The sequence below is a fragment of the Abramis brama genome, assembly GCF_963993115.1.
Source record: "Abramis brama genome assembly, chromosome: 22".
Classification (NCBI taxonomy): domain Eukaryota; kingdom Metazoa; phylum Chordata; class Actinopteri; order Cypriniformes; family Leuciscidae; genus Abramis; species Abramis brama.
The window spans coordinates 4,007,407-4,017,000 of record NC_139984.1 but is presented as its reverse complement, the minus strand read 5'-3'; the positions used below and the strand labels follow the sequence as shown (position 1 = coordinate 4,017,000).

General features: G+C 40.2%; 1 long non-coding RNA gene across 1 annotated transcript; it reads left to right on the top strand.

Moving 5' to 3' along the window:
• The first annotated feature begins 2,374 nt into the window (after nt 1-2,374).
• On the top strand, nt 2,375-8,928 carry LOC311072729. The gene is made up of 2 exons (XR_014604050.1): nt 2,375-2,667; nt 6,883-8,928. It is a non-coding gene; the product is annotated as an uncharacterized lncRNA (long non-coding RNA).
• Nucleotides 8,929-9,594: the final 666 nt, after the last annotated feature.

The window sequence follows — 9,594 nt, the reverse complement described above, 5'->3', positions numbered from 1 at the left end:
CACGCCATATCCTCTTGTGGTCCCAGGGGAAGTTGCTGTCACTCAGAGCAGCCTACATCCCCGGGGTTCAGAATATAGGAGCAGACACTCTGTCGAGGCAGGGGCCGAGGCCCGGGGAATGGAGGCTCCACCCCGAGGTGGTGGAGCTGATATGGAGGGAGTACGGCCAAGCACAAGTGGATTTGTTTGCGTCTCGAGAGACGTCTCACTGTCCACTTTGGTTCTCCCTCACGCATCCAGCTCCTCTGGGACTGGATGCTATGGTTCAGACGTGGCCGAGGCTACGTCTGTACGCCTTTCCCCCAGTTGCTCTGCTCCCGGGAGTTCTGGAGAGAGTTCGCAGGGACCGGGTTTGCCTGCTTCTAATAGCCCCGCGTTGGCCGGGCAGAGTATGGTTTCCCGATCTGGTCTCCCTCCTCGACGGGCATCCTCTGGAGTTACCCGTCAGGAGAGACCTTCTGTCCCAGGCAGGGGGCTCAATATTTCACCCCCGCCCAGAACTGTGGAACCTGTGGGCTTGGCCTCTGAGGGGGCCCAGCTCATAGAGTCAGGTCTCTCAACTGAGGTTGTTGAGACCATTCTACAGTCCAGAGCTCCCTCCACGAGGAAACTTTATGCCCTGAAGTGGAGAGTATTCACTTCTTGGTGTAGTGACCGTCGGTTGGACCCAGTCCACTGCCCAATTGGTACAGTGCTGGAGTTCCTGCAGGACCGGTTCACTGCAGGTCTGACCCCGTCCACTTTAAAGGTCTATGTGGCGGCCATAGGTGCTTACCACATTCCTTTGGGTGGAATGTCTGTGGGGAAGGACCCTCTGGTATCTCGTTTCCTTCGTGGCACTTGGAGGCTGAGGCCTGCAGTCCGCTCTAGGGTGCCGCCATGGGACTTGTCCATTGCTCTACAAGGCCTGTCCCTGGCCCCCTTTGAGCCCATTGAGGAGGTTTCGGAAAAGTTTCTGACTTTGAAAGCTATTTTCCTTCTTGCCATTTCTTCTCTTAAGAGAATTGGGGATATTCAAGCATTGTCGGTTGCTCCGTCCTGCTTAGAGTTTGCTCCGGGTATGGTGAAAGCTTTTCTCCATCCCAGACCGGGTTATGTCCCCAAGGTCCCCACTAATGTGGCCAGACCTATTATTCTGCAGGCCTTCTGTCCTCCTCCCTTCCAGAATGCGGACCAGGAGGCTAATAATTTGCTTTGCCCAGTTCGGGCGTTAGACGCCTACGTCCACAGAGCTGCCCTGTGGCGCAGAAGTGATCAGTTGTTTGTTTGCTTTGGCTCCCCTAACAAGGGAGGGCCGGTGTCTAAGCAAAGAATGAGCAAGTGGGTGGTCGAGGCTATCTCACTTGCTTATGAGGCGGCTGGGCAGCCTTCTCCTTTGGCTGTCCGGTCGCACTCTACAAGGAGTATGGCGGCCTCTAAGGCCCTTATTTCAGGAGTTTCACTACAGGATGTCTGTGATGCGGCAGGCTGGTCCTCACCGCACACTTTCGTCAGGTTTTACTCTTTGGATCTAGACTCTGCTCCAGGGTCTCATGTTTTGTCATCCTAGTGCTGCTCTATTAGATTACACACAGGACAGACATTCGTAGCTATGGAGGCGTTGGTATAGACGTTCCCCATAGCGTCATTCTCGACGCAACGGGAGTTCCCTTGAAAGGGAACGCCTCGGTTACGACTGTAACCTCGGTTCCCTGAAGAGGGAACGAGCGTTGCGTCGCCTTGCCATATCTCCTTCATGCCTGTCAGCTCGACTTCAGACTTTTACGAAGCTTTCGTTTTCTGTTTCGGGCCGGCTTTTATAGCTTCCTGGTACGTGACGTCACCCGCCTCTGACGTCCCGCTACACCATTGGACTGATTTTACATGTGCTTCAAGACGTCATCACGCAAAGCGTTCCCCATAGCGTCATTCTCGACGCAACGCTCGTTCCCTCTTCAGGGAACCGAGGTTACAGTCGTAACCGAGGCGTTTTTCCCCATTGCGTTTTTACAAACGTAGTACTCGTTCCCTCTTCTAGAGAGAACCGAGGTTACGTTAGTAACCGAGTACGTTTTCGAGCACTTTAAGGGCCCCAAAAGCCCCCGAAACCTTGAAAAACAATAATTAAAAGCAAATCTCACCCAACAGACAAATTCTCTCGGTCGGCAGCAGCACACGAGGTCCCAGTCCCTCTCTCTCTCTCACACCCTCTCCCGGTCGGGTTTATATCCGGTCTCTCCACGCCAGTTACTGAAATCAGACACAGGTGTTCATCATCTGCACTTGACCTACTTACTCACCGCTCGCTCGCTTCCTCTCTCTCCCGCTACAGACTCCGCAGAACCACGCCCCCCTCGCCACAGTCCCTATTTACTGTATGTGATTATATAAGTATACTGATGTGCATCTGCATTGTGTGTGATTGTATGCATATATTGCTCTGCATGTCTTTCACTCATATCTCAACACTTTTCTGCCCTGTTAGAGATGCAGATGAGTGGAACCGTTATAGAGAACAAGGAAGCATAAATGAGAGAGACAGATAGAAGATATGCATATGTTTGTTTATCACTGTTATCTGACACAACTGTTTCTTTGAACATCCTTGAGACTGAAGTCAATCTGGAATTAGAGCTGCCATCATCATCATCATCATCATCATCATCATCACTCTCTGCCTGATCTCAGGTCAGTTCTTTACTGGTATGTCTGGGTCAAATATCTTATTATTACAATTAAATGACCTTGTGTTTGGCAGGTCAGGTACTTTGTTTCAAAGTGACTGGATGCTCTGGAGGGAGTTTCAATGTTCAAGTGCATGAAACCGAAAACAAAAAAAGTCTAATGATTAGAGAATGCCATTCTTGTTTTTTAAAGATAACACTTTAGAATAATGGTCCGTCATTAATAAGTAATTAACTATTAACTAATACAGAAACAAGCTTAATTTATCAGTAAATAATATCAAATTTAGGAGATAATTCCCTATTAGGTAATCCTAAAAAATATTTAACCAAATTGCATGTTTTTGTGGTTTTCATTTAAATCTCAGGCATACAACTAATAATAATATTAGAATTATTCATACAACAGGGGCCTATATTGTATAACTGCTGGATTTTGCTATAACTGTCACCACCTTTCACCCCACTAGCAACAGACCAGAAAAGATCTACTAAAGCTTCTCTGATATATATATACCAGACAAATGTCTGGGGAAGCTCTCTGAAAATGGCAGAGACTTTATTAAAAGTGTGAAGCATAGACATGTCCATAGACAGACACATTTTAATAATCAATGAAAGTATGTTCAGAGGCAAATATGGGCTAACAGGCAGAGAGTCAAGACTAAGATTAGCATTGACACAAGGATATCCAGGGCTGCCAACTCTCACGCATTGAGCGTGAGACTCACGCAATTGACACTTTTCACACGCTCTCACGCCACACATCCATTTTCTCACACACAGAAAAATTGCGGAGCAAAGAGGTACTTTTAATATTAAACTAATTCTCAGCTCTTAGATTCCGTCAATTTTATTACGAAATTCAGACAAAAATACGTTTGGCGCTTGTAAATGTGACGTGACAGATCGCTGAGCGCCTCAGTTCAAGTGCACGTGAACCGATCACCTGTTACTTTTTGAAGTCAAGTGCTCGGTTCGATCATCTGTTACTTTTTTATTTAAAGATGCAGTACAACTTACCGAAAGTATACATAATATCGACCAATTAGTGTTTTTCAACCACGGAAAGAGGTCAATATAACAGCAGGAGAACAATTATGTCACATAACGTTACATTTACCTCAGGAAAGCCATTTAATGACCATAGCATGTTAATTAAATAGAAAAAATAGCTAGAGAGGAGATTTTGCTGAGCACTATATTACATATTTATTATATTTTTACTTATGTCATTAAATAATTGTTATTATAACAAAAACTGCATTATATTTAATTTAATTTGTTATTTTTAACCTTTAATAATACCAGCAGATTGGGCCCTCTATGTTTACAGCATTAGGTGAGATTATTTTTTTAAATAAAATTTAAAATAAACATGTATCCAAATTAGACAATATAATATTGAATAAAAATCGGAATCAAATCACAAGAATGAAATTGAAATCTTGAAATTTTTGTCAAGCAATAATAAAAACTGTATCCTACCAGTCACTGTACAATGTAAACATTGTAACATGTCACTAAACTTCATAAAATTCTATTTAGTTACCAAATGTTTTGACAATCACAATTACACTTATTGTGATGCAATATTTGTTTTTACATAAACTGGTCATAAACTGCATCACTCAAGTGTTACTTAGTCACTATGAAGGAACTACTAGTGATCTGGACCATTATTTTAAAGTGAAAAACATATTTTACACTTTAAAATTTTGAGATCACTAGTAGTTCCTGCATAGTAAAAAATATTTGCAAAATATATATTTGAAATATATATATATATATATATATATATATATTTTTTTTGTATGTGACCTACTGAGAAACAGGTAGTTACTGTAAAAAAGAGATGAAAAATTGTAGTACAGAAATAGGGCCACAAGCTGAAAACTGTTGTAAATACAAAAAAGCTGGTAAATACAAAATGTATATGCTCATTTAATTAAAAAACAAACAAAAAAACATAATGTATCCAAATGTTCCACAATCGTTTACCCTGTTAATTAATATAATATAACTTTTATAAAAATGCAGATACAGTTGAAGACCTCCAATGCAAAAGCCTCTAAAAGCCACCTCTGTCAAAAATGAGATAATAATATTCTCCGCACATAGTATACGTTCATCAAATACTTTCACTTCAAACTCACTAAATCCCAGCCTCAGCCCATTCAGAAATGCTGGTACTTGGCTAGAACCCTATACATAGGAGCCTGATAAAAATGTTCATATTAAACAAAAACTTTAGCCGGACTTAAGAGGCTTTTACATCTGAAGTCTTCGATTACAGTTGTTTTTATAATCGCTACACGTTTCTCAATACTGTCACTTTTTCAAAACTCTTCACACGGTTCCCCGAACCAACTTTAAGCTTCACACAGCGGTTCATTTCACATTCAAAATGCTCTAAAACTGACAAAATAATTCAAAAATGCCTCAAATCAAGTCATTCTTCCATAACACTGGCAAAAGTTGTGACCCAACAAACACACTTTGTCATTCATAACTGACCTAAAACCCCTAAAACAGGAAGAGTTTCATGATGTGTGGAAGAGAGGGATGTATGTACAGAACTGTGAAGGTTCTAGTTCTCCCTCTCTCTTCTTTCCTCGTGTGTTTTCCTTGATCCATGTTCATGCATGTGGAACAAAATCATTCTGAAGCCATCCTGTTTTACTAAAAGATGACTGACAAAAAAAGAGAAACTACCTGGGCAGACTTTCAGCTGAAATTGCAATTAGCTTTGTTTGCAATAATTATTATTTTATTTCATTATAAATATTATTCTAATATTTTATAATAAAATATCCTGCAGAAATGTGCAAAGTTTGCCATCATTCTGATTTGAATGTGCTTTTATCAGTTTTGCATTTAAAAAAGATACTTACTGCAAATATGCATATATATTACATAAAACTATGTTTTGCAGATGAAGAATGAATGACAAAAGTGTTCATGAATTTGAGAAAATGTGCTCATTGAATGCATTTTGTGTGAAAGCAATGAAAAATGATTCAGTTTGTTCTGCAGAGTTTGTGGCTTCAGTTTTGAACAATGCATGTGAGCAATCGGAAAAAAAAGAAGAAGAGAACTGAAAGTTTCTCAGGTTTAATTTCCCACACCACAACTATTTTTGTCAGTAACAGCTTTTTTTCCCCCCAGTAATGATAGACCAAGACTCAAACTAGTAACTGTAATCTGCAAACATTTAGTATTTTTGAGATTGTCAGCTTATAACTGTGTCCGCTTAGCTGATTAACAGAAGTCAGTCGGACTAGTTTCTGCTTTCAGATTGTTATTGTTTAAATATTTTGTGATAATTTAAATTTGCTATCGTTTAATTGTATTTAATTTGACTATAAACTATTCTTGGAGCTCAATAGCAGCTGGACTGAACTGCCAGGAGCAGCAGGAGCCAAACATTCAGATGTGGATGAAAATAAATAAATATATTCATTTATTCAAAGTATTTTTAAACAATTTACAGAAAATGGAAAATTATTGTAACTTATTTAATATAAGCCTAAATGAATAAATCTGCATTTATTCAGTAGTTGTCTTAACTGGGGCGGAAGGTCATGTGACCTGTTATTGACATCTTCTGCCAGCAAGCTGAAGATTGAACCCACACACACAGTTTACAGAGTGTGTGTGTGTTTGTCCTCTGGGTTCACCTCACACAACAGGATTACTGATCGTAAATATTCAACTGTTCGGTATTTGTTGGACATTTTACGATTTGAGATCGTAAAAGTGCACTCAAAGTGCAGCAGTGAACTTAGACCATGGAGGACAACGACAGAGATTTCATCTCTACCACAGCTTATGATTTCTATTACCATGACATTGGAAATGAAATACTTTCTTATCCAAACTATTATAATGATTTTGAAATCAGACTGTCCATCTTCTTCATCACTGCTCTGTGTGTGGGGGTGCCGTATATATTGTTATGATTCTTCTGTGGCATTCTTTCAAAGGCCATTTTTAATTTCCTTAACTTACCTAAAGTGAAAGGGAACTTCATATTTTCATATTTTCTAAAATAAATTAGTAATTTTTCTGGTGAAAGGAAACAATATAAAATCAACTCAAAGTGGTTTGCTATAGTCAGTTGCTATAGTAAACTGGTTTAGCTGGTCTCTCAACCCAAACCCCTCTAAAACCAGCTTAGCGTATTCTTCTTAAGTTTTTTTTCTCTCTTTTCTTTCAGCAACTCAAAGTGCAGCAGTAAACGAAGCCCATGGAGGACAACGACAGAGATTTTCACATCAGACTGTCCATCTTCTTCATCACTGCTCTGTGTGTGGGGGTGCCGTGTCTGATTTGGGCTTTTTATTTTGTGCATCTTCAGAGAAAGACCAGAGGCCGGATCTCAGTCTTCATCATCCTCCTCCTCCTCTGTGACCTGTTGCAACTGCTCCTGTATATATATATAGTGTCAAAGCTTATTTCTTCAGGTCTTGGCTTTAACTTCATATTAATCTATGGATATTTTTGTCTGAAAGTGTGTGGCGTTCACCTGCAACAGCTGGTGTCTCTGGAGGGGGTTCTGGCACTGAAATATCCACTGATCTCTGCTCATATTTTCTCAACCCCTTGTTACATCATAATCTCCATCATTATACTTATTTTTCCTGTAATGTGTGCATTATTGCTGGCTTTCAGTCACAGTGGTAATGGTTTGTATCTCGCTGTTGGCTCAATTCTGGCACCTGTGTGTTTATTGGTTGTCACAGGCATAATCACATGCAAAGCCCCGCCCACTCCTGCCAGAACACCTGTCAGTGACAACAGACCAGGCGCATCATTGTTTCTTGTTACCATGGTTACCTTAGTTGTGCTCTATTTACCATGTGTGTTAGTTCACGGTTTCCCCGTCTTTCATGAGTACGGCACGGTTTCACCGTCTTGGTCCGTGATGTCTCACTGCTTGTTGAGTTTGACAGTGATTTCAGAGCCTCTCCAGTGTGTGCTGGTCTGTAGAGAGAATCTCAACACTCAGACCAAACAAACACACATAGAGCTCAACTCTGAACAGACATCAGTCTGAACTGAATATCCAGACGAGGCTTATGTCTATAAAAAGAAAATTGGTTAAACTTTATTTTGATGGTCCCTTTAACACATTCTGTTGACTATAAGTAATGTTGCTCCTACATGTCAACTAACTCTCATTAGAGTATTAGTAGAGTATTAGTAGACTGGTAGGGTTATGGTTAGAGTTAGTTGACATGTAGTTGCCAAGTTACTTATAGTCAACAGAATGTGTTAAAGGGACCATCAAAATAAAGTGTTACCAAAAGTTTTAAAGAAATATAATCACAAATACATAATTCATTTTTTCTCTTGTGCTGAAGTTAGCAAAATGGCTTAAATGGCTTATGACACCTGTACACACACACAGACACACACACATGCACACACACAGTTGCAGCTCATACAGAACGCTGCTGCCAGAAAATATGAACATATCACACCAGTCCTCGGGTCCTTGCACTGGCTTCCAGTTGCATTTAGAATTGATTTTAAAGTACTGTTACTTGGTTATAAATCACTCAATGGTCTACTCTAGGACCTCAATACATTGCAGATATGCTCATCGAATATACAACTAACAGATCAGTCAGATCATCAGGATCACGTCAGTTAGAAATAATAACAGTGGTTCACTCAAAGCAAGGAGAGTCTGCTGAGTCTGGAACCAGCTTCCAGAAGAGATCAGACGTGCTTTAACAGTAACATTCAAATCCAGACTCAAAACACTTCTGTTTACCTGTGCATTTACTGACTGAGCACTCGCTGTGCCACTGTATGTTCCACTGATTGCATTTTATCTTATTTATGTAACATCTTTTTATTCTTTTAATTCTTTTTATAACTGTTTTACTTATGCTGTTTTGATTTTTGGTTAGGGCTGTCTGGTTGGAAGAGTTGAGAGGATTGGGAAGTGAGACGGTGATTACTGAAAGCCATCAGAGGCGACAGTCACTAGGAAGTCGGGAATTGTTACTAGTGTGTCTCGCGATCCGAAGCTCTCCGACTCTTCCATTCAGACAGAGGCGCACCGAATTTAGTGATTCAGGACTCTCTGCTTTTATTGTTATTTTTATCTCTCATAAACTATATTTTTACCTTATGCATCTGTTGTGATTAGTTTATGTCAATTTAAATTCCTTCTCTATGTAAAGCATTTTGAATTACCATTGTGTATGAAATGTGCTATATGAATAAACTTGCCTTGCCTATTGTGTTTATATACAGCTAGTTATAAATACTGTTTAAAAAAATACAAATGAGGATATCCCCAAAAGGAGGCCATGTTTCACACTGACACAATTTATATATAAAAAATAACATGAATAGTTTTCTCAGCCTTGAATCTGTGTGACTGTCAGGGTTCCTGAGTTTCATTGTGTTTCTCCCACTACTTCCCATTGAACACTGAGCGTCTCATTTAATTCCTGGATGACCTCTATGTGTGTGTGTGTGTGTGTGTGTGTGTGTGTGTGTGTGTGTGTGTGTGTGTGTGTGTGTGTGTGTGTGTGTGTGTGTGTGTGTGTGTGTGTGTGCGTTTGGTTTATATTACATTGTGGGAACCAAATGTCCCCACAAGGGTAGTAAAACCTGAGATCACCTCCATTGTGGGGACCAGCCAGCGGTCCCCATGAGGGAAATGGGTTAATAAACATACTAAATTATATTTTTTTGAAAATGTAAAAATGCAGAAAGTTTTCTGTGATGGGGTAGGGTTAGTGTAAGGAGATAGAATATACAGTTTGTACAGTATAAAAACCATTAAGTCTATGGAGAGTCCCCACAAAGATAGTGAACCTATTTTGGGAGAAAACGCCAGCGTGATCACAACAGCAACAGAGCATTTATATGACAACGATGTACTAAGAATGGAGAAGAGGAAGATTGA